The sequence below is a fragment of the Sorex araneus genome, chromosome 10, assembly GCF_027595985.1.
Source record: "Sorex araneus isolate mSorAra2 chromosome 10, mSorAra2.pri, whole genome shotgun sequence".
Taxonomy (NCBI): Eukaryota; Metazoa; Chordata; class Mammalia; order Eulipotyphla; family Soricidae; genus Sorex; species Sorex araneus.
Window position 1 is genome coordinate 59091941 of NC_073311.1, and position 26204 is coordinate 59118144.

Genomic DNA, 26204 nt, shown 5'->3' on the forward strand with positions numbered 1-26204 from the left:
GTGACTGAGTAAGTACATGTTAGCAAGAATTTCTCTGTGTAACATCAACACTTGGGTGTTTGTCCCACCACCACCCCTCTTACTCAGTCACTGAACATATTTAAAAGCAGATTTTAACTCTTCTCATTTCTTTTGGTTCTCTGATGCTTTTGATTGGGCATTATTAAATCTTCATAGCTGTATGCCAGAACAGACCACAAATTAAACAGAAAAGAGTAATATTAGTATTTGAAGTACCATCCGTTGTAGTCAAAAGGATTTTATAATTAAGAATTCTTCCTTACTATACCCTAAAGTTATATAGGTATGTTATGTTCATCAAATTCAATACATATTCCTAATTCCCCTCTAAAATAGGTTATCAAATGCTCCTGATTGGCTCATTTATTTCTTTCTATGGTGCATCTGTTTTCTGTTTCATGTAATAAACCACTGAAAAGATCAGTGCTTTAAAAGATAATTTTTTAACAATTATATAAATTAATTCCTTGATTCTACTAGAATTTTTTGCCTTTATTCCCACAGCTGCATTGGCCAGCAGGCTTGTTTGGGCCTGGAAGGTCTGAGATGGAGTTGCTCAGATGCCTTCAGCCTTAAGGCTGGCTATCAGTCATATATCGGCTTGGCTTCTTATCATTTATTAGCTTGATTTTTTTTATAAGGGGGCCAGAACATTCCAAAAGGAAAAGGCAAGATTTCTAAAGCTTTGATGGTGCAGTCACCAAAGTTAAAGGGCGTCACTTTAGCAAGGTTCTGTTAGGCACTGGCAGACACCGGCATGTCATAGACAAACTCAGATCCAAGGGGAGGAAATATGGACTCCACCTCTTGATGGAGGAATTGCGTAATATTGATAAAAGAGTTCTGCATCCTTCAGGTTTATACTCATAAAATTTGATTGCAGCATGATGCTGTAACATCATAGAACACTGAAATGTCTTATAAAATCATTGCATTTTACAAGAGTTAAGCATTCTTTTTTACCATAAAGGCAGATACTAATAATAAATAGTGGTTGGAAAAAACGCACATCAGAGCAAGAGATCTGGCTCAGAGCTTGAGGCAATTGCATTGCAGAGATTGACCCTAGTTTAATCCCTAGTATGGTAACTGATACTGAAGAACCGCCAGGAGGAAGAGGAGGGGGAAGAGGAAGAGGAGAAGGAAGGAAGGAAGGAAGGAAGGAAGGAAGGAAGGAAGGAAGGAAGGAAGGAAGGAAGGAAGGAAGGAAGGAAGGGAGGGAGGGAGGGAGGGAAGAAGGAAGGAAGGAAGGAAGGAAGGAAGGAAGGAAGGAAGGAAGGAAGGAAGGAAGGAAGGAAGGAAGGAAGGAAGGAAGGAAGGAAGGAAGGAAGGAAGGAAGGAGGAAGGAGGGAGGGAGGGAGGGAGGGAGGGAGGGAGGGAGGGAGGGAGAGAGGGAGGGAGGGAGGGAGGGAGGGAGGGAGGAAGACAAACATGAGTCAGGGAGATAAGTCGAAGAGCCAAGACTCCAAGTTTGATGCCAGGTACCACATGTCTCTCTCCCAGCATCATGGGGCCTGAGCAGTACCATATCACCAGGCCCTAGTGCTGGACAAGAAGGCACAATGTCCAGTCCAGTATGCTGGGAAGGGCTCTTGATCCCTAAGCACTGTCAGGGAGCCCACAAAATAGACAGGTAAGTAAGCGAGTAAGTAAACACGCAGAAAAGTGCTTTGCGGTTTTTTTTTTTTTGGGGTCACACCCAGCGATGCTCAGGGGTTACTCCTGGCTTTGCACTCAGGAATTACTCCTGGTGGTGCTTAGGGGACCATATGGGATGCCGGGGATCAAACCCAGGTTGGCCGCGTGCAAGGCAAACGCCCTACCCGCTGTGCTATCGCTCCGGCCCCAGTGCTTTGCGTTTTTACTTATTTACAGATACTTTAGTCTGTGACTATAATTCACTGGGACCCTGAATTACTATGAACATGTTTCATTAGAGACTCTGATGAGAATTTTCTGCGTATTGTTTTCACTTTGTATACTACTGACAAGTTTGGTCGATAAACTTTGAAGACGCATTTAGAACTTTATAGCATGGCTTGCTTTATTTTGAGTCTAATCAATACAGCACATCTATCTAAAAATTGAGCCGGATCAATATTATTATTTCCATCTTCACATTTGCTTTTTAAATGCCCTGCTTTTAACCAGTGATACAATTCTTGTTGCAGAAATAATTATTCCACCTCACCTGAAACTACGTCTGTCTATGTACGAATAGATAGCTGTAGAAGGGAAACAAGAAACATAAAACTTCCAACAACTTTATCAGAAAGATTTGATAACAATAATCTAAAAAAAAGTATTGAGACATGCTACCATATGCATTCTCAAAAACCAGATGTTAAAAATAGTCATTTAAGATTATATGACCAGGGGCTGGCGCGATAGCACAGCAGGTAGGGCGTTTGCCTTGCATGCAGCCGACCCAGGTTCAATTCCCAGCATCCCATATGGTCCCCTGAGCACTGCCAGGAGTAATTCCTGAGTGCATGAGCCAGGAGTAACCCCTGTGTGTTGCCGGGTGTGATCAAAAAAAAAAAAACAAAGATTATATGACCAGTGAGTATGTCACCCTGATGATTACGTGGTGACCAGACAGATATATACATATATATATATGCATCTGGCTTGTCATTTCTGTAATTTCCTGGGGGAGAACTGAATTTGCAGAAAATCTGCAGAATTTTCAGGAACTATATTGTTAGTCAATGACTTTCTTATAGGGCAATCAAAAAAAAAGACACAGAGTCTCATTCCAGGGTTAACACACACACAAAAAGAATGGGCATGATTTTCAGAGAGTTGTCCAAAACGTTATAATTTGGAATTTAAAATGGTTGATCTCTTTTAGTCATTTGGGGACCACAGTTGGCAGTGCTCGCAGAGGCTGACTCCTGATTCTGTGCTCAGGGACCATTTCTGGCTGTGCCAGAGAACCGTACGTGGTGCCAGGAATTGAATCAAAGTTCAACGGCCATGTGCAAGGCCAATGTCTTAATTCTTGTGCAATCTCTCCAGCCCTATAATATTTTTTCTTTTTTCTTTTTTTGTGGTGGTAATTGGGGAGTGACTCCATGAAGTACAGAGAAAGAATCTGAGGATACTGCAGGTGATTTTTGAACAGTCTAGACATAAGTTTAGTGCTGAGAGAGAGAGTGCAGCAGGATGAACACATGCTTTGTGTGGGGGAGGGGCCCTTGTTCTATGCCTAGATCTTCATAGGTTTCCCCAAACTCCGTCAGGAACAAGTCCCAACTACAGAGCACTACTGGATGCGTGTGTCTCCAAAGAAATTTAAACCAAAATAACTTTTAAAAGGTAAATTCAAATGAGGTATTATATAAATGTATGTCACTGTATAAAAGCCACAATTTGACCAAAATGTACTTTATAAGCAGATGACAGAGTCAGACAAGCCAAGATTAATCTCGAATTAAGGTGCCAGAGCAAAATGCCAGGTGCTGAAACTCCCGTTCAGCTTCTGACTTACCTTCACCACCCTCCAGTCCCCACTGAACCCAACACTGGTCCTTCCCTCCTTCGACCTGACTATCTAAAGTGTGCAAAGGAGAGAACTAACATGATCAAAGGGTATTGTCACACTTCACATCCCCCCAGACTGAAAATGACAGGGAGAAAACATGTCTCCTTGGAAATCAAGTCTGGTCTGGAGCCAGAGAGAGAATACAGTGGGTAAAACACTTGCCTTCCACATGGCTGATCCAGGTTCAATCCCAGGCACCATATATGGTCCCCTGAGCACCACTAGAAGTGACCCTAGAGTCGGGTTTAAGCCCTGAGTACAGCTGTGTGCCAAATAAATTATATATATATATATATATATATATAATCAAGTCAGTGTCTGTGGATGTTACACAATATATTGACTGCATTAATGGCCACGGCCCAGATACCCAGAGAAAGTCAACCCTCCTCTTCATTTTCACTTGCTTTAAGTCCTTAAATAAACCAGGGTGACAAGTTCTTGCTAATAAAAAATGTTCTGCTCAGAATCCAGTCCTCACTGAACTGTTTAACAATGTAAACTCTCAGATACAAACACCACAGAGAATGGAAGCAAAATCTAGTCTGCCCCAAACACAAAACTCTTCTACTCCCCGCAAGCTTTAGCGCCCCTGGGTGAGAGCAGCACGGGGCCTCAAGGGCCTTGCCTTGCAGATGGCAGACCCTTGTTCGATCCAAGGTACGGCCAGGAGCGACTCCCCCCACTCAGCAGAGCCCAGTCGTGGCCCCCAAACTCCCCACAGCCACACAAAGCAAAACTGCGGGGTTATGACCGTTATGGGCACATCATGAGCAGTTTCTACTACACGCTGAAGGAAAAGTGCTGTCTCGTGCGGAAAAGGCTTTATGAAAGTGAGTACTATAAATCGTTTCCGTCTCCAAGGGCAGTTGGCAATAAGCATGTAAAAAGTCTATTTAAAAGGTGTGTGAGTTTTCTCGGGGAGCAATGATCATGCTAGCAGTGTAACTTAGAGAGATCCTCTCTCCGTGTCCATGAACTTCCCCACAAACATGCCAGCCACTGTGTGTTTAATAACATCCCATTAGCAGCTCCCTAAGGAACTGCTGAAATAAACTCGGTTGTGTTCATTTGGGAGCTAGTTGATGCTAGTGACTAACATCTTAGCATTTTGGTGGAGACAAACTTGGGAACAAGTCGTAGATTGTATGACAATGAGAAACGTATCTAAATTTTGTGGGGGGTGGTGGGGGGACCTTGTGGCAGGTGTTCAGCAGATTTGGGGGAACACTTCTGGCAACTCTTGACCAACCAATCTGGACGGTTTAGTGCTAGGGCCTGAGAAGGCGATGCTTCTCAAGACCTTCAGTGCCAGGGACCACCCAGGCTCCCCCAACAGTGCTCAGGGGCCTCCAGAGATACATCCAGGAATGCTGGGGATAAAGGTGGCACTGAGACTTAAGGTGGGCCCTGCCATACGCCAGGTACGCCCCCTGTACCATCTGCCCAGAACTACTGAAATGTTCTAAATCTCGGCTTCCTCATATTGAAATCACTTGAGATTTTGAATGTTTAAAAATCTACCTAGCTCTAAGCCCCAGAAAGTGCTCAGTATGTCTTAGCAATGAATATGATTGTCCATAGAACTGAATTTCCTAGGATATGAAATATTGTTTCAGAACAGAATACTTGGTCATTTTGAGACTTAGGGTTGCGTATGTTATGAGACCAAATTTATGCATGCATTCATTCTGACATTGAGAACACGGATAGTCATCAGAATGTTCAAGATTACTACCTTGGGAGTCAAAGGGAAAGTAGTCCAGCAGGTAGGACACCCAGCATGGACCCCCAAGCCTCCTCAGGAGTGATCCCTGAGCAGAGCCGGGAGTAAGCCCTGAGCACCGCCAGGTGTGGTCCCCAAATAAAACAAATCAAAAATTACTACAGCTACTACATCAGTGTTCAAATTCTAGGTGACTTTACTTCTTTTATGGATAGCTCCCACCTTCTACAATGAACTACAATATAAGTCTTACCTCATATGTAGAGGGAAAAAAATTTTAATATCTCACTGCTTTAAAACCCTTTATAGCTTTTGGATGTGTGCCAGTCTGTGTGGTGTGAGGTGGTATCTCATGGCTGTTTTGATCTGCATCTCTCTGATGATTAGTGATGAAGAGCATTTTTTCGTGTGCCTTTTTGCCATTCGTATTTCTTCCTTGAGAAAATTTCTGTTCATTTCCATCCCCTATTTTTTGATGAGGTTGGGAGATTTCTTCTTGTAGATTCCAACCAGTGATTTGTATATCCTTGATATCAGCCCCTTATCTGATGGGTATTGGGTGAATATCCTTTCCCATTCTGTAGATTGTCTTTGTATTTTGGTCACTGTACCTTTTGCAGTGCAGAAGCTTCTTAGTTTAATATAGTCCCATTTATTTATCTGTTTCCACTTGGTTGGTCAGTGGCATGTCATCTTTGAATATACCAATAGCTTCAATGTCGTGGAGAGTTTTGCCAACCTTGTCTTCAACGTACCTTGTGGATTCTGGTCTGATGTTGAGGTCTTTAATTCATTTTGATCTGAATTTTGTGCATGGTGATAGGTCGAGATCCAAACCCAGGATGTGGAGAGAAAGGAAACCTCCTACACTGCTGGTGGGAATGCTGACTGGTTCAGCTGTTTGGAAAACAGTATGGTCGCTTCTCAAAAAATTAGAAATTGAGCTCCCATTTGACCCAGCAATACCACTTCTGGGAATATATCCCGGAGAGGCAAAAAAGTACAGTCGAAATGACATCTGCACTCGAATGTTCATCGCAGCACTGTCTACAACAGCCAGAATCTGAAAAAAACCTGAGTGCCCAAGAACAGATGACTGGTTAAAGAAACTTTGGTACATCTACACAATGGAATACTATGCTGTTGTTAGAAAAGATGAAGTCATGACCTTTGCATATAAGTGGATCAACATGGCAAGTATCATGCTAAGTGAAATGAGTCAGAAAGAGAGAGACAGATATACAAAGATTGCACTCATCTGTGGAATATAAAATAAAATAACAGAATAGGAGATTAACACCCAAGAATAGCAGAGATAAGTACCAGGAGGTTGGCTCCAACGCTTGGAAGCTGGCCCCACACACTAGAGGAAGGGGCAACTCGCATAGAGAAGGGAACACCAGGTAAAGTGTGGTTTGAGGACCAGCACGGGATGGGAGATGCGGGCTGAAAATAGAATATAGACCAAACACGATGGCCATGCAGTACCTCTGTTGCAAACCACAACACCCAAAAGGAGAGAGAGAACAAAAGGGAATGCCCTGCCACAGAGCTGGGGTGGGGTGGAGGGGGTGGGGAGGGTGGGGGATGGGGTGGGAGCGTGGGAGGGATACTAGGAACATTGGGGGAGGGGACTGGGCACTGGTGGAGGGATATAAAAAATGCAAACATGAAAGTTCATAAGTTTGTAACTAACTCATGGTGATTCACTAATAAAAAAATAAAAATTCAATAAATAAATAAATAAAACCCTTTATATCAGTTTGCTACTTAAATTTCTCACTGTGTTTTTCAGATTCAATTTCACACAAGGGCAAAGCTGACCTCAACTGAGGTCATGTCCCTCCATGAATGGGGCTGTCCCCCCGGGCTCCACAAAGCTCTGAAAATTCAGCATCAATACACAGCAGTGTTCTCTCTCTCTCTCTCTCTCTCTCTCCCTCTCCCCCTCCCCTGCCGCCGTCTCTCTGTGTCCCTCATCTCCCCCTGTTTCTCTGTGTGTGTGTGTATCTGTGTGTGTCTTCCTACCCCCTACAGACAGACAAGTCGTGAAGTTCTGTTGATACTCAGAAACTTGAACTCTTAATCATCTCATAAAATCCGAGCAATCAAATCATCTCCAGGGCCTCAGACAGATTTGATTCCGCCCTCCCCAACCTTCTTTCTCTCCACTCACAAATTCGCATTGCCAGCCTGCAGCTGTGCTGGCTGAGGAAGGTGGGCACGGTGGCACTCAGAAACAGATGAGCTGGAGTGCTTTCCACCGAAGGGCTCAAGCTGAAGAACACAGCCTTGGATTCGTACTTTGCGATCAACAGGCCCTTGGCATGTACACTACCTCATGGTAATAGGACAAGGGGTGGAATATTAGTGTTTTTAGGGACCATCGGGTTGCGGTTTGACACAAACTAAGGCTTACCTTGGCCCTTATGAAGTACACATTTGTATCACTTTCTTCAGTTCTTCTACTTATGCTTCTGTTATTATTCTTTAATTGTATGTGTTATTATTGTAATCATCCTTAAATCCTTTGTGGAATGAGCATGAATTAGTAAACAAGAATTGACAGTTTATACTGAGTATTAAGGTCTTTATTGTCTAATGCAGGATTCGACCCTTCTTAGAAATAGAACAGTCCCAAGAGCACCTAAGCTGTCACTCACAATGCCCCCACATGGCAATAGATTAGGAAGCAGTCTGAAGTGAGGAGGTGGCTATCATGGAATGCTAAAGACAAGAAAAGCTTCGAACGTATAAGAATCCCATTTACTCGGACTCTCTGTGCTCCCAAAGGAAAAGTCTGGATTTGCTCTTCAACCCTTCAGCACCAAACACCTTTGATGTCTTTCTTCTTCTGTTTTCCTATTAAAGGCACAGCACACAATTCCAGTGTGTTCGGGGTGGGGTGGGGGGTCCCAGCGGGGCAAATAATAGTCTTACCTTATTTTCCCAACTTCAGAGGCTGATTATAAGCCCAGACTGTCAGCAGTGCCTCTGGCCAATAGGCTATAGAAAGATGCTAATATCCCCCTTCTCTGGGTTCAATTAGGTTACTAGAGTCTTGCTGAATGCAGAGAAAACATTTACTTGTTAGATTTATTGCAAAAGACTCTTACTTAGGAATTTCCAGCTGGAAGAGATGCATCGCCCACATTTCTGTGCCCTGTGAGATTGCCACTGTCCCCATATCTCCACATGCCACCAACACAGAATCTCCCCAGACCCTGTCCGTTGGGAGTTTGATGAAGGTTTCCTTACCATAACATGATGGATCGAGCCATTAGTCATGGATGACTGAACTCAGCTCCGGTTCCCTCACCCCTTTCCTGATGGTTGGGAGTAGGACTTAAAGGACGAAGATTTAGGGGCTCTCTGCCAGAAATGCAATACAGACCAAATACGTGCTTCTCTTTATCAAACCTATATGTATACTGGCTAATTTCCCCTGCATAGAAATGGTGGTGGGTGGGGCTGGAACAACAGCACAGCAGGTTGGGCGTTTGCCTTGCACTCGGCCAAACTGGGTTTGATTCCCAGCATCCCATATGGTCCCCAGAGCACCGCCAGGAGTAATTCCTGAGTGCAGAGCCAGGAGTAACTCCTGTGCATCACCATGTATGACCCCTCCCCCCCCCCAAAAAAAAAGAAAAGAAAAGAAATGGTGGCAGGAAGTGGGGGACTGAACTTAGAAATGACTAGTTTGGGTCCCGGCTCCCTCCGGGGCCCTTCCCCATTCGTGTGAAGGTCTCATGCCATTCTAACACAGTTTTGAAATGTGGCACTGCACAGAGGACGCCAACCCCTGCTGGCCTTTACAGGACTGCAGTGGGAAAGGCAAAGAGAGGCATGTCCAGAGGACTGGAGTCATAGCACGGCGGGTCGGGTGTTTGCCTTGCACACGGCCGACTCGAGTTCGAGCTCCAGCATCCCATATGGTCCCCTGAGCAGCGTCAGGTGTGGTTCCTGAGTGTAGAGCCAGGAGCAACCCCTGAGCATTGCCAGGTGTGACCCAAAAAGAAAGAGAGAGCGAGCAAGAGAGAGAGAGAGAGAGAGAGAGAGAGAGAGAGAGAGAGAGAGAGAGAGAGACGTGTCCAGCTATTAAGGACACACAGGGGGGCTGCCGGGAAGACTTGCTGCTGCAAGCTGCAGAGGGGAGAGGGGTTAGGCAGTGGGCGAGTGGCAGCATCAGAAACAGTCTTGAGTGCAGTGACACAGCAGGGACCTGCGCAGACTTCTGAACCGTGGAAACTGCACGTCACAAGTCCATGAGTGTATGAACTCCACCACTAAGCTCCTGGGTCTTCAGGTAATGATTTAACTTTAAGATTGGGCTGAGGTTGGGAGAACGGCAGGGAGAAAGGTCAAAGGGCTGCATGTGGGCTCCCCATGTAGGACATAAAGCTTGATTCCTGGCGTCACATGGTCCCAGAGCACTGCTGGGAGGAACTCGTGTACACTGAGTTTAAATAGCCCCTGACACCTGCTGGGTGGGCCTTCAAATCAAAATTAGTTGTTGATTTAAATCAGTTTCCAATGGGCACTAAGGAACTGATTCAAAAAGATAAAACTATGAATAAGAAGAAGGATTAGAAGGCATTTCAGAGTTACAGCTCAAAGAAGGTGAAGGCTAGAACAGTGGTGCTGGAAAGAAAGAGCTCCATTCAAATTTATGAACTAAAAGTCAGTAGGACTCATGAATAACAAGTGTAGAAATCAAGAAAGAAGTAGCAATTCTCACACACCTTTGGGGGCTGCAAGATTTTATGTCTCCGAAAACCCCATATATATGGGCAGTTAATTTTCAATAAAGGAGCTGAGAACGTGAAATGGAGTAAAGATAGCCTCTCCAATAAATGGTGCTGGGAAAATTGGATAACTGCGTGTAAGAAATTAAAGCTGGATCCATATCTTACCCCACACACAAAAGTCAATTCAAAGTGATCAAAGACCTTGAGATCCGACCAGAAACTATAAAGTACATTGAGGAAAATACAGGCAGACCTCAAAGGTGTCTTCAATGATCTGTTACCACTGGCAAAGGCAAAACTATCAAAAATAAACAAATAGGACTATATAAAGTTAAAGAACTTCTTATGGCAAAAAAAAACGCAAGCTGAAAGTAAGACAGCTAACTGAATGGGGAAAAAAATAATTGCATTCAATACATTAGATAAATGTTTGATATCCAGGATATATAAAGTACTCACAAAGATCAGCAATCTGTTGGTGGGAATGTAGTGAAAATGGAACTCTCAGCCACTGCTGGTAGGGATGTTGTGTGGTACAACCCCTGTGGAAAATAGTATAGGGAGTTCTCAGTAAACTTAGAATTGAACTGCCACACCACCCAGCAATTCCACTCTGGGGAATCTAACCCCAGGACATAAAAACACTCTTTTGAAGAGACATATGCACACCATTATTCATAGTTGCACTCATAACAAGACAAAGAGGACAAAGAACCTTGGGCTCCGGGCACATCTTTTTGACTCCACCATTCTTCCTGTACTAGCATACGCCTCAGAGACCTGGGCCTCTGAGAACAGGATGAGAATGCTATTTGGGTATACCAAAGAGGAATCAAAAGAGCCATGCTAGGAGTATCACGTTTCATGCAAGTGAGAGAAGGAATCCGGAGTTCCAACCTCCGTCAACGATCAAGAATCAGGGACGCTGTCTCGTTTGCAAGGCATCAAAAATCAGATGGGCCGGACACGTAATGCGATTCACAGACAACCGCTGGACTAGAGCTGTTACCAACAGGATTCCATGGGATGTCAAAAGACCGCGTGACCGCCCTCCAACGAGATGGTCAGACTTCTTCGTCAAAACCTTGAATGAACGATTTGAGGCTCTTTGTGTTCCTGGACCGAGCAGATACCATTGGGCTATACCAGCAGGCGACAGGGACAAATGGAGACGTTACTGGCACCCACTCAAGCAATCAAAGATCAATGAGATGACAAGTGACAAGCACTCATAACAACAGCTAAGATATGGAATCAACCTAGTGTCTAATGACAGAATGAAAGGATTGTGTAGATGTGGTATATCTACACAGTGGAATACTACACAGCTGCAAGAAATGATGAAATAGGTGATATGCTGTAGTGTGGTCAGAACTGAAAGGTATCATGCTGTGTGAAGTTCGCTAGAAGAAGAAAGGCAAGCTCAGGATGATCTCCCTTATCTGCGGTATATAGAATGTTGGATGAAGAAATATACTGTAGTAGGGAAGGGAGGCCTAAATCAGTTTTGACCCCAGTGTTTAGAGAGGAGAAGGAAATAAATCAATGGGGGAAGAAGAGAATGAGAAGGAATGGATGAACGGGCACCAGGGTCAGTGATATGAGTGATGTGTAGAGCCACATTCCCAAAACACAGACTCATCAAAACTGAAAGCATGAGCTCTAAGCGGCAACCACTGAAGCTTTGTAGTGTGCCTGTGGAGTTGACAGGTAGGGGTGGGGTGGAGATTGGAGTGGGAAGGGAACTGGGAGCACTGGCAGAGGGAAGTTGGCACTGGTGGTAGAATTGGTGCTGAAACATGCTTAAAACTCGAATCATCAATAACTTTACAAATCAGAGTTTTTTAATAGAAAATAAAATAAAAAGATTTTATGTTTCCATCTGCTACCTTTACCATGATAGAAGGGAAATGGCAGTTGTGGGTATGACATGGAGTTGGAGATACTCAGGGACTTTCAGATAAAGATGACCACTGGCACATCCATCTCTGAGGCTAGGAGAAGCCAGGAGCAGGTGTGACAGCAGAAGTAGGTATGATCATATTACAGCCACCCAGGGAGGGATTGGGAGAGCAAAAGTCAGAAGTTTTATGGGGCCACCAGAATTTACCAAGTGGGTAGTAATCCAGGAGTCTGTCATGAAAATGCAGAAGGAGGGGCTGGAGCAATAGCACAGCGGGGAGAGAGTTTGCCTTGCACACGGCCAACCCCGGTTCGATTCCCAGCATCCCATATAGTCCCCCAAGCACCGCCAGAAGTGATTCCTGAGTGCACGAGCCAGGAGTAATCCCTGTGCATTGCCGGATTTCACCCAAAAACAAAGCAAAAAAAAAAACGCAGAAGGTAAAGGGGGAGAAGGAGAAGAGGAAGCCGGAGGATTTGAGAATAAAGGCTTGATTATCAGTGTGACACGTAACAGAAGCGCCCAGAAGAGAAATCAGGGGTTCTTGCGGGGTTTTGCAGTTAAGAGGCCAGAGGGGACTAGAAAAATCATTTTATAATCAAACAGAGGTGTCGGGGACGGCGCGGGGGGTGGGGGGAGACTGGCTGTTGCTGCTGAGCGGATGCAGTGTCAATCCCACAGGTGAAGATGTTGTAGGGATACGCTGTCCGGTCCACAGCACGTCAGTGACCTGAACACTTCGGAGTCTGATTAGTGGACCGGGGGAGGCCCAAAGGTCTGGAGCACAAGCGGGATCCCTGGATTCAACCCCAGCCCCGCCATGTGTGGAAAATACCCCAAACCCAAGGGAGTAAAGAAAGCTTGATCGATATGAGGGTCGCGTAGTAGTGTATGAGGTTTTGATCTGTTTTATAGTTTACAAATGTATAAAATATAAAGAGTGAAACAAGAGCCTTTGTCTTGCCCGTGTGGAGTTCTGGGCTCAATCCCCAACCCACCTCCCATCCCCACAAAGGAGAATAAAGAGTAAACGAATAGTACATTTTGTTTTGTTTGGGGTCACACCCAGCAGTGCTTAGGACTTACTCTGTGCTCTGGGATCTCTCCTGGTGATGCTCTGGGGACCCTCTCAGGGCCAGGGATTGAACCCTGCACCCAGGTCAGATGATGTGCAAGGCAAGCACCTTCTCTGCTGTATGATCTCTCCAACGCCAACAACACTGTTTTATTTTTAAGGCGTTTCCTTTCAAATGCTGGATGGAAGCTAGATCGACGTGGACTGGTGGAGCACCAGAGGGATCTGCATGCAAGTCACCAAAGAGAGAGGAGAGGATTGTGTCTGTCTAGTGGACTGGTTGGATTTGAGTTTTGTTCTTTATCTTGAGCCACGCCCAGTGGTGCTCAGGACTACTCAGGGCTCAGTGCTCAGAGTCGCCCAGGGGACTATGCAGTGCCAATCCTGCCCCTGGGCTTTCTGCCCGCAGGCATGCAGTCCCTCCCTGAGCTGGCCCTGGCCCCGGGGAGCATGAGAAGTGATGGCGTGTTCTGGTGGCAGACAGAGGGTGGAGGCTTGGCCGTCCCTGCACTTGGCTGTCAGCGTTTCCTTCCAGGCAAGTTAATCCACTTTTTCATGGTTTCATACCCAAGATACGCTACTTGACAGTGCCAGCAACAATGGTTTCCTACTGGGCCCTTGTGAAGATACTTCTGCAGCTTTTCAAATTGCTCTCAGCACATCCTTAAGTTGCCCTGCTGCCTGCCCGAGTCTGCTCTGTTAACTTGTTTTTCATCCACCTTGCGCCCTTCCGAGAGAGCAGACGCCTGATCCCGGTGGCTACATTGCGGGGGAGGGGGACGTTCCCAGGCCTTCTCTGGGAGATGAAGTCTCCTGATTTGTCCAGAGGTACTAATAGCAGTTCCTGACAGTGATATTAATAAGGATGGGTCATGCTTTCAGCTACTTTATGAAAACAAGTTTTTAATATTAAAGGTTTAAGAAACTCACTTCCATAAAATGTTGTAACGTTGTATATTGACTCTACAGATTGTGCACTACATTTTTTTTAAAAAGGTAGTTCTGGAGTCAAAGTGATTTAAGAGAAGACAAATCCCAGTGTATGATCTATTTAACGCAGAAGTACAAACTTTCACTGACTGCCCCCTGGCACTACCGGGTGTGACCATCACAACCAGGTAGGCAAACCCTGAAATCACCATCACAGCCACAAAATGAAGAGGAACTACGAAATTGTGTTGAATAACCTAATTTAATGTTTGTCCTTGTTGTAGCCAAAGACTGAGGTGATATTTCTACAAATTGAAAAATGACAAGTGGGCTGGAGTGATAGCACAGCGGGTAGGGCGTTTGTTTTGCACACGGCCAACCCGGGTTCGAGTCCCAGTATCCCATATGGTCCCCTGAGCACCGCCAGGAGCAATTCCTGAGTGCAGAGCCAGGAGTAACTCCTGAGCATCGCCAGGTGTGGCCCGAAAAGAAAAAAAAATAAAGAAAGAAAAATGACAAGGGTGTGCCCCCCCCAAAAAAAATCAGGAGCTAATGTGGAGACAGGAAAGCATATTCCTCACAGAACTCAGAAGGAAGCAACCCTGCTCACATCATGGTCTTGAACGTGCTCCCTCCAAAAGTGGGGGCCGCTTCTCATGTGTGAGCCATCAAGACCTCAGTCCGTTGTGACAGCAGCTGGAGCAAACTCATGAGCACACCAGGCAGGATCCCCTTTTGATCTGTCGGTCCAAATCTGTGCAAGGCGCTCTGAGTGTGACGAGCTCAGGAAGGGCCCTCCAGCCAGGAGATTAGAACCAGCACCCTCGAATTTCAAAAGAAACCACGAGCGTGCCATCAGTCGGTGTTTTCCAAGAGCGGGACGCCGATGGGGGCGCATTTGCCGAGCACGTGTTCCAGGGCCCTTGCTTTCCATCTCCTGGAGCCATTCACAAAATCTTTCACTTGCAATAATTCTCTTGGCTCCTTTCTGCCAGTCTTCTCATTTTGAGTCATTTCTTTTTTTTCCTCCCAAGATTCAGCCCTCCTCCAAGCCCTGAAACGAAAAGACGTTCCTAGTTGGAGACTATTTAATAACAGTCGCTTAATCATCAACTCATCCTGGACAACAAACACTGTTCCAACAACGCTGTTCCTTCACTGTTTTTTTTTTTCTTAATAATCAACCCCAGTTTGGGGTCCTGCCCCGAGCCCCAGAGCACACGGGGCATCTTTGGCGGCTGCTACTGAGTCTCGGACCCCTGAGTGCACTGATGAGATTCAGTCGAGAGCTGGCACCTCCCTCGCCATCTGTGCCAGTGTGGGCACGGGCCAGTTTCTCCAACTTTGCTGTCTCTGCTCTGGCTTCGCGAGGCACTCGCTGTCTAAGCTTTGCTTCTGAGCTAGTTTACTTTTTACTAAATAATGAAGATTGTACTTGCTAAAAATATGACTTGCTCATGATCGTTTGGCCCAGCTATTCATAGAAATTACGTTATGCTGTTATACACACACACACACACACACACACACACACACACACAAATATATGCAGTTTGAAGCAAGAGACTTTCCCCCTTGCCCTGTGCTCGGTCCATGAAGAGTCAGCTAGGAGGAGTCTTTGGTTAAATCCATCCCATGCCCTTCCCACTCTCACTCTTTTTATTCGGGAACTGGGCTCACAAGCTGCCACCATCTGGGATATCACCAGAGTTAGGATCCAGGGAAAGAGCACTGTGAGCAGGCCGGTTTGAGAGAAAACTCTTGGGCTAACCAAGATTTACATCACCCTCACCAAATGCCTGCTGAAGGGTCAGCCCTGGCCGTGGCTGCGGGGAGAAAAGGAGGAGTAGACTCTGCCATGTGGCCCCTCACTGGATGCTGACTGTCAGGTTTGCTCATTGTCTAGATCCTTGTTTATCTTCTTCACAGACTTGCAAATAAAATAACGGAGCAACTACCTTCTAAGTCTGTGGTGCTGGGCTGAGAGAATTTCTAAGGAGTTTTCTGTAACCAAGTAAAACTCAGTAGAAAATGTTTATAACAATAATAATAATAATAATAATAATAATAATAATAGGAGCTGGAGCAATAGCACAGCGGGTAGGGCATTTGCCTTTCACGCGGCCGACCCGGGTTCGATTCCCAGCATCCCATAGGGTCCCCTGAGCACTGCCAGGAGTAATTCCTGGGTGCAGAGCCAGGAGTAACCCCTGTGCATTGCCAGGTGTGACCCAAAAAGCAAAATAATAATAATAATAATAATAATAATAATAATAATAATAATGCTATCGGAGCTTGGGAAATTGTACAAGGGTTAAGGCGGTCACCTTACATGCAACTCTGTCCCCTGGCCCTCGCACGGTTTCCCAAGCACCACCTGAGTGACCCCTGAGCACAGAGTCGGGAGTAAACCCTGAGCACAGAGCCAGGAGGGAGCCCTGAATACCGCCAGGCGTGGTTCCCAAAAAACAAGAGAAAAAAATATGCTTGTATCTTTAATACCTGTTAGCACTTTCCTTTGGTTTGTTCAGTTTTTGTTTCGTTTGGGGGCTGCAGCTGGCAGTGCTCAGGGGACCTGGGTTGTACTGAGGCTCAAGCCCAGGTCTTCCTCAAACAGAGCCTGCAAGGCAACCAATGAGGGAGTTATGTTGCAGTCCAAATTCTTCTCACCTTAAAAAGAAAAAGTTCTTCTTTTTTGGCTTTTTGGGTCACACCCGGCGATGCTCAGGGGTTACTCCTGGCTTTGCACTCAGGAATTACTCCTGGCGGTGCTCAGGGGACCATCTGGGATGCTGGGAATCGAACCCGGGTTGGCCGAGTGCAAGGCAAATGCCCTACCCGCTCTGCTATCGCTCCAGCCCCAAGTCTTTAATTTTTTTTTTTTTTACACAAGCCACAGTATCTCTAAATTTATTTAACAGAATTTTTTTTTTTGCTTTTTGGGTCACACCTGGCAATGCACAGGGGTTACTCCTGGCTCTGCACTCAGGAATTACCCCTGGCAGTGCTCAGGGGACCATCTGGGATGCTGGGAATAGAACCCAGGTTGGCAGAGTGCAAGGCAAATGCCCTACCCACTGTGCTATCACTCCAGCCCCAACAGCAATATTTTTCATATTTTTCTCATAAAACATGATCTATCTAAGGAAAAATACTTAGGTCAATGCTATTTTATCTTTTTTAATTGTATTACAATCTTATAAAGTTGGAACAAATGTGTTACAATAAAGTTTTCTTCTCTTTATTCACTGTATCACTGTCGTCCTATTGTTCATCAAGATTGACTCAAGCGGGCACCAGTAACAACTCCATTCATCCCAGCCCTGAGATTTTAGCAGCCTCTCCTTACTCGTCTTTCCCAACGATTGGAGTCTCTTTCAGGGTCAGGGGAATGAGACCTGAAATAGTTCATGGGGGTTTGGGGGGGTGCGCCAGAAAGTTAGTTTAAGAAGCTAAACCTTGCATGGGGAAGGCCCAGGCCAGTAGCAGCAGCAGAGGGCGTGATCCCTGCCCAAGAAAACAAACAAAATAATTTCATAGGAAAAGACTAAGAGTCTTGGTTTTAACACTCTATTAATTTCAGCTATTTGTCTTTTATTTGCTATCGGCCGCTGAAACTTTGTATTGACAATGTTTAAGACAAGGTGCAAACTTCCAACTGCTGGTGACTCAAGAACTACCCATTGGGACCACACAATAATCGTTGTAGCACTGTATCACTCTCATCCCATTACTCATCGATTTGCTTGAGCGGGCACCAGTAATGTCTCCACTGTGAGACTTGGTGTTACTGTTTTTGGCATATCGAATATGCCATGGGTAGCTTGCCAGGCTCTGCCGTGTGGGCGGGATAGTCTCGATAGCTTACCAGGCTCTCCAAGAGGGGCAAAGGAATCGAACCTGGGTTGGCCGCATGCAAGGCAAAGGCCCTACTGGCTGTGCTATCGCTCCAGTCCCACACAATAATATACATATATAAACTTGCAAAGGAATAAATTTCCATTAAAATTCAGACATTAATTTAAATTGTCAATAAAATTATAATATAGCTCTTTGTAAAAGTTATATCAATGAAGTTGGGGAAAGGTTTTGTCTATTTTTCTGCGGAGTTTCAACTTGGAACATTTCTTTCTTGCTGGCCTTACTTTTATAGTCTATTTAAACTCAAAATCAACTTCAAGGAATAGATTTAACAACATTATAAATTAAGTGCATTTAGTTTAACCATGTCTTTCTATTAATAGGCATAATTATTGATTGTGATTTACTGTGGTTACAATTAAGATAAAGATTTCCGTCTGGATACAAAAATCTTTAGTTCTGAAAAGTCATAAATTAGAAGTTTTAAAACCTCTACCATAATTTTTGTTGCAAGTGAAAAAAGACACTCATTTAAAACTGCACAGTTGTACAAAATTCCTTAGGTCATTTGAGGGAGAAAAAAATATCTAATCTAACTTTATGTAAGAAGGATGCTGCTTTCATTACTTTATTGTTGCTGATTTTTTCTTTAATGTGATACCATATCCCAAATTTCAGCTCTTTCTTAGCTCCTTTTCTATTAAGGTCACATTTTTCTTACACATTACAGATTTCCAGTGTTAAATATTTGTTTCTCCATTTCCATTCTTCTATGTCAGGGTATTATTTTCCTATTGTATACTTACTCTTGTTTCCTTGGTAAAATTTCTGCCAGGGGTTGAATTTCTCTCACCTGTTTGGTAATCAAAGGCGCAGGGAGACTAGTCCTGTTCTTACTATTATTTTTAGAGAAGGGCATTTTCCATAAAATCCTTCCCGGCTGGCTGTTACACATGAACACACACAGAATCCCTCCCTCGGCCGGCCGGGACCAACCAGAGAGGAAACAATAGCCATTAGCAGGGCTTGCCGTGGAGAGAAGCAGATGGGTGGCCGGGATCCCTGCAGAAGCTAAGCCCAGGGGTGACTGAGCTAGAACAGCCCCAACCAGTGTTTCTGGAAAAATAAAACAAAGCTTCTGTAATTAACAGATGGCAATGGCTACACCCTGAGTTTCAAAAGAAAGGCAAGAGAGAATCCTCCGCTGTCCTTCTGATTCTAGACAAGTGTGCCCAGAAATCCTGCTGAAATTCAGATCTGGGACAAAATGAGATCTCTTTTTTTTCTTTTTTGACTTATGAAATAGTGCCCTAGGAGAGAGTAAGTCTGATACTTCTCTCTCTCTCTTTTTTTTTTTTTTTTTTTGCTTTTTTGGGTCCCACCCGGCAATGCACAGGGGTTACTCCTGGCTCTGCACTCAGGAATTACTCCTGGCGGTGCTCAGGGGACCGTATGGGATGCTGGGATTCGAACCTGGGTTGGTCGCATGCAAGGCAAACGCCCTACCCACTGTGCTATCGCTCCAGCCCCAAGTCTGATACTTCTCTCCCACTACCTTCTCGTCACCTCTGTTAAAGGTGACAGATGAGGGCCAGAGAGATTTAACACCGCAGGTAAGGCCTTGCCTTGCACATGGCTGACCCAGGTGTGATCCTAGACACCACATATGATCGGAGCACGCCAGGAGTAAGCCCTGAGTGTTGCCACGTGTGGCCCAAGATACAAAAAGAAAAAAAAACAAATAAACCAAACGTGCCAGATGAAACAATCTGCATGGGAACCCAGCATTGCTGGATCTTTCGTTGTCAGATGCTTGGAATGAGGCTATATTGATAATAACGGTGATGTTTGGACAATCTGTCGAGTTATTTTACTATATTTCTCAAGCTATTTGTAATCTAAGATGTAGGGCAATAGTTAATGGACCATCACAAATATAATAAGACCCCCAAATGACAGACAGTTGACATTGAGAAATGAAAGAGTCTAAGGGGGGAAGAAAGGGTTCAGAGAGATAGGACAGTGGGGAAAGCTTTTGCCTTGCATGATACCCCACACCAGACGTACCCAGTCCCACCAGGAGTGATTCCTGAGCAGTGCCAGGAGGAATCTCTGGGCATGGCTGTGTATGCAGCCCCGCATAATAAAAAGAGGGAAAGAAAGAATATCCACGGGAGCAGATTTTGATGGGGTCGGGACAGTTGGCTTAGTGTTTTAAACCTTCGGTAAGATAAAAGAAATTAAATGTAATAGAAGCCTCACAATTTTAATAAAAATCCCTAGTTTTTGAAGGCAGTTTAGAAGCTGGGGGAATTTCATTATGCTTCGAAGGATATAAGGCATATAAGACATAAAGCATATTATTGCACCATTATTTTTTTTTTAAATAAAACTTCCCAATTAACTAAACACAATTTCTACAGCACGCCAGTCAGCAAAGAAATCTTGGCTGACTTCGCCTCAATTGCTGCTCCCCTCTCTCCATGAGGCCGTGCCACCGGAGTGGGGCTGCCCCAGAAACCCCGCGATAAGGACAGAAACTCTTCTCTGTGCTGGTCAACGGCCGGCCTGTTTGTGGCTAATTATTCTGGAGACGCTTCCCTCCTCCACCCAGCCCATCTGCTCCCTAGATCCAGAAGGCACTAAAGTGACAATAAAGTGACCTCAGTGCCAGTGGAAGGGGTCCACCTTGACAATCCCATTGCACGGAGCCAAGATTAATGTTTGCTTCCAAAATGAATCCACAGTGCTCAGAAACCAACTGCCCTGCAGCGTCGTCCCTAGAAAATCTCAGTTAGGTCCAGGAGGAGAGATACAAGTCTTCCCGAGCTCGTAGGTGGTCCGTCTGCATTGACTCGTCTGTTTGGGCCCGGGGGGCCACATCCCGAGGAGCTGAGGGCCTCCTCCTGGCTGTCTCCCCAGGGCTCTCTTCCGGCCGTACTCAGCGCACCTTCTACAGTGCCGGAACCAAACGTGGGTCAGGGCGGCTCGAAACACAAATGCGTCTCCTGCTCTGCAATCTCTTCGGCTTCCACAGTGATTTTTAAAATTAAAATGAAGGTGGGGCTGGAGCAATAGCACAGCGGGTAGGGTGTTTGCCTGGCATGCGGCCGACCCAGGTTCAATTCCCAGCATCCCATATAGTCCCCTGAGCACCGCCAGGGGTGACTCCTGAGTACAGAGCCAGGAGTAACCCCTGTGCATTGCCAGGTGTGACCCCCCTCCAAAAAAAAAAAGAAAAAAAAAAGAAATGAAGGTGGCCTGGGCCAGGGAGCAGGGCTGGGGAGAGGGCGTGCATGAGGAAGGGGCTTAGCTACGGAAGACACAGGCAGGCCCACACTTCTGCCCTCCTCCCCTCCCCTGCAGAACAGCTGTCCCTCCTCCCGCTGGACTGCCAGGAACAGGAGCGCCGGGAGCCTCATACCAATGTCTAGACAGCTCTGTAGACCCACCCTGTTCTCTCACTCTGTCTTCCCGATTCTGCTCCGAGTGGCATCACTCCATGCTGTGCGTGGCAGCTGCCAGGCACGTGTCCTGAGCGGGGAGGGTATAGATCCCTGCTTCCTTCCCTCTCGCTCCTGTGTCTTATTTGTGATGCAAATTAGAGTCTATACGGACTCTAAGGCATATAGACTTATAGGCATATGGACTTCCCTCCAGGGCAGGCTGAAGTTGTCTTTTTTTGCATTTACCATCATGAAACAGTGGGCCTTTGATCACTTGGGATGAATGTGGGTTTTGAATCTTGCGTGGCTAGAAAGGATGTTCTATAGTAAGGATGTGTGGGCCGGGATGTGTGGGCACAGCGGAGAGGGCATTTATCTTGCCTGCGGCCAACCCGGGTTTAATCCCCTGCATCCCATATGGTTCCCTGAGCATCGTCAGGAGTGATTCCTGAGTGCAGAGCCAGGAGTAACCCCTGAGCATTGCCAGGTGTGACCCCTCCCCCAAAAAAGCAAAAAGAAAAGATGTGTGGGGTCGGAGCAATAGTACAGCTGGTGGGGGGGGGGGTTGCCTTGCATGAGACAGGCAAGCTGGCCTTCATCCCCGGCATCCCATATGGTCCTCAGCAGAGTGACTCCTGAATGTAGAGCCAGGAGTAAACTTTGAGCATTGCCAGGTGTGACCCAAAAGCAGAAGAAAAGAAAGAAGGAGAGAAAGAAAGAAAGAAAGAAAGAAAGAAAGAAAGAAAGAAAGAAAGAAAGAAAGAAAGAAAGAAAGAAAGAAAGAAAGAAAGAAAGAAAGAAAGAAAGAAAGAAAGAAAGAAAGAAAGAAAGAAAGAAAGAAAGAAAGAAAGAAAGAGAGAGAAAGAAAGAGAGGAAGAAAGAAAGAAAGAGAAAGAGAGAGAGAAAGAAAGAGAGGAAGAAAGAAAAAGAACGAGAAGCAGAGCCTCCACGCCTATTGACTGTGATCCTGAGGTCTCCTAACCCATTTTGGCACCAGAGCGGATGCTTGAGCCATGCATTTTGACTGTGAACTGAGCTACAACCTCGTGCAGCCCGGGGAGGGATTTTCTCCCTCTCCACCCCATTTTTCTGAGCGAAAATGGCGGCGGCGGCAGCAGCCACGCGGTGAGAGCCACCCTCTAAGACCCCTCCACCAGGAGGTAGGACTTTCTTTAGTGACGTAGCCTGTAGGTGGTCCTGGGAGGGGGGGGGGCGTTCCCGGCGCGCCTTCCGCCCAGAGATGAACCGAGAGCCGCGGCACGAGAAGCAGAGCCTCCGTGCCTATTGACTGTGATCCTGAGGTCTCCTAACCCATTTTGGCACCAGAGCGGATTCTTGCAGCCATCCATTTTGACTGTGAACTGAGCTAAAATATTAGAAACCCAAAACCGCGCAGCCGCAATAGCGGCCGCGCGGACTCAAAGTCTTCACTCTTACCAATGAAGAGAAATAATTAGATGATGCCTATTCAGCAGGCCTGATTGTTGGGGAAAATTTCCAATCAATAATAGTGAGTTCTGTATGGAAATATGAAATGTACTCAATATATATAGAGAATAATGGGAATATCATTAGCTACTTAGATGGGGGGTGGGGTGGGAGGGGGGGTGTATTGGGGTTCTTGGTGGTGGAACGGGTGCACTGGTGAAGGGATGGTGGTTTAATCAGTATTTGACTGTGACTTAAACCTGAAAGCTTTGTTTTTTTTTTCTTGTTTTCACGGTTGTTCAATAAAATATTTCTTTAAGGAAAAAAAAAAGAAAGAAAGAAAGAAAGAAAGAAAGAAAGAAAGAAAGAAAGAAAGAAAGAAAGAAAGAAAGAAAGAAAGAAAGAGAAAGAGAGAGAAAGAAAGAAAGAAAGAAAGAAAGAAAGAAAGAAAGAAAGAAAGAAAGAAAGAAAGAAAGAAAGAGAGAGGAAGAAAGAAAGAAAGAAAGAAAGAAAGAAAGAGAGAGAGGAAGAAAGAAAGAAAGAAAGAAAGAAAGAAAGAAAGAAAGAAAGAAAGAAAGAAAGAAAGAAAGAAAGAAAGAAAGAAAGAAAGAAAGAGAAAGAAGGGAGGGAAGGAAGGAAGGAAGGAAGGAAGGAAGGAAGGAAGGAAGGAAGGAAGGAAGGAAGGAAGGAAGGAAGGAAGGAAGGAAGGAAGGAAGGAAGGAAGGAAGGAAGGAAGGAAGGAAGAAGGGTATGTATTGGAGCAGGGTGACATGACACCTGGGGTGTGGAGACTGCTCACAGCTCTGTGCTCAGTGAATTCCATGGTGTGTGGGAGCAAACTCATGCCTCCTGCACGCAAAGCAGGTGTTCGGCCTTCTGAGCTGGGGCCAGCTCTCTGGCCCATAGCGCACGCTTCCATTTAACGTGTCCTCACTGTGCCTCTGAGCTTTCCTGGAACTGGTGAATAGAGTCATGTTCCCTTATTGCTAGATACTAGTCCACCCGTCTGGCCTAGGATGTCATTTCTGATCATCTTTTTTCATTTTGATTTTATATTTTTGTTTAGTTTGTTTCTGAGCAATGAGCAGGCATTACCCCTGGCTCTGCACTCACAAGTAACTCCTGGTGGTGCTCAGGAAACAGTATGAGGTGTCGGGACCAAACCAGGGTCGGCTCCATGCAAGACTAGTGCCCTGCCTGCTGTACTATCACTCCAGCCCCGAATTTTATATCATTTTTAAAATTTTATTGATTGAGATTCTGCAACTTACAATACTATTAATAACATTTTCACCCGACTTCTCTTCTGTATCTAAGTCAGAAAGCTCTGAATCTCCTTTCAAGAGAATGCAGGACCCAGCACTCCCTCAGACTTTATGAAGAGGGTCCGTAAATTCTCACAGGTTTTACTAATCTATCCTGAGTGTTGGGCTCCCAGCTTCCACTGGGTTGTTGCTAGGGATTTCTCCAGTGACTGAGCCAATCTGCCACCCCTCAGCTTCTTAGCCTGCCCGAGTATTGACACAAATTGCCCTCAAGACCCAGAAATGGGTTCTCTCCCCCGCCCCAGCCCTAGGAATCTGAAAGGAATGATAGAAAGGAGAGGAAAATAGGAATGTTGTGAGATATTGGTCCTAGAACCCAATGTCATTGGCATATCTTGTCAGGAAATCATCTCGCTCTTATCTGGGACTCGGGTCTGTTGTGTATTCACAGAATTCACACCATCTCCTGTGGACAAAAGTTCCCTTTTCCACCTCTTCTTTCCCAAGTATCATACCTACAGCCCCGTCTCAGATTTGAACAGGCTTTCTTAAACTTTTCCCCTCCAAGCCTTTTTCACCTGAGAACTTTTTATGTGACCCAGGTTTATAAAATGGGCAAACGAATCAAACACTCATAATAAACCATAAATTCACTTCAGACCACTTTTATCTGGCCCTCACACTCAGTCATGCAGTCCTCTCAGGGGACACAACCGTAGTTTGAGAAGCGAGGAGTTAGAAGAAGCAGAGTCAGGCCTTATAAAATGTCTTTACTGAGACGCATCTCATTGCCATAAGAAGCCAATGGCTTCAGGGATCTATTGTTTTGGGTAGTTTTAATGCTGGGTCTCATTCTGCTTACCCTGAAAGAGCTTCCAATGCAGCATCATTGGGAAGGAGGAGTAAAGAGAGGCTTCTAAAATCTCAGGGCTAGGACGAATGGAGACGTTACTGAGATGGCTCGAGAAATTTGGTGATCAATGGGATGATGATGATGATGATGAGTTTTATTAATGGGCTCCTCAAGAGTACTGGTACAATTAATTTCCTAGCTAGCTAGTAATTATTGTGCTTACACGCCACTAAATATATTATTTCCCTAATTTATAGATGCCTAATTCATTAAATACTAAGTTCTTTCGAAACAAAGGAGGACCACAATGCCATAAAATAAATTCAACCTTTTGTGAGGGAGTTGCAGGTAGGCAAGCTCGGTCATATAGAAAGCACACTTTCCTCGCCAACAACCAACAGCTGGAAGCAATTCAGTTCCAGTTTCTAGATAAGTGATCTAGAAAGTCAACACCACTCAGCTCAGGGTTCAGTGCTGAAGGTTAGAGAAGGTTAGAAGATGGAGAAGGTTAGAAGCCTTGGGCCTAGTGGCCAATGATGGGACCCATATGCAGGACCCGTGCTAGCTTGCAAGTGTAAAAAGGTTGAAGAATGTTCTAGATTACTTTCAAAGCAGTCTTATGAACTCTCTCTTCCTTAAGCTTGTAGCACTGTAGCACTGTCATCCTGTTGTTCATCTATTTGCTCGAGCGGGCACCAGTAACGTCTCCATTGTGAGACTTGTTACTGGTTTTGGCATATCGAATACGCCACGGGTAGCTTGCCAGGCTCTGCCGTGCAGGCAGGATATGCTCAGTAGTTTGCCAGGCTCTCCGAGAGGGACGGAGGAATTGAACCCGGGTTGGCTGCTTGCAAAGCAAACGCCCTACCCGCTGTGCTAGCTTAGCTGTTTCTATATGATTGTCCCTCCCCTCCTCCCCTCACCGGATTTGCAGAAGAGTTCTAAAGACCTGTATCTCTATCTTTTCCGACACTTAAACACTCTCTTATCAGGAGGGAACTTTCTGGACAATTCCCAAGTCCTCCTGCTCCTGGTGCTGGATCAGAGAAGTGCTGTTAGCTTCGGGCAGTATTACGTCAGTAAGTGACTGACTTATGAACCACATCAGGAAACTTCAGAAAAGTGCTGATTACAGGAAAGAAGGGACTTTTGGTGGCACTTTGTTGGCAAAAGAGTCACTTGGAAAAAAAAGTGTGTGAGCTTTTGGTTTAAAGGAAACTTGTGCTTGTTCACACATTGAACTTCGTCCTCTTATGATGGGTGTGTAGGTTTACTCAGAAAGAAGGCTTCTAGAAGGTTCTTTACCCTGACTTCGAGTTCTGACATTTCTGCAAATATACAGGAATTATTCCATTATCTTATCTGCTTTCTATATGTGTTCTAAGTGTTGAGAACTTAAAC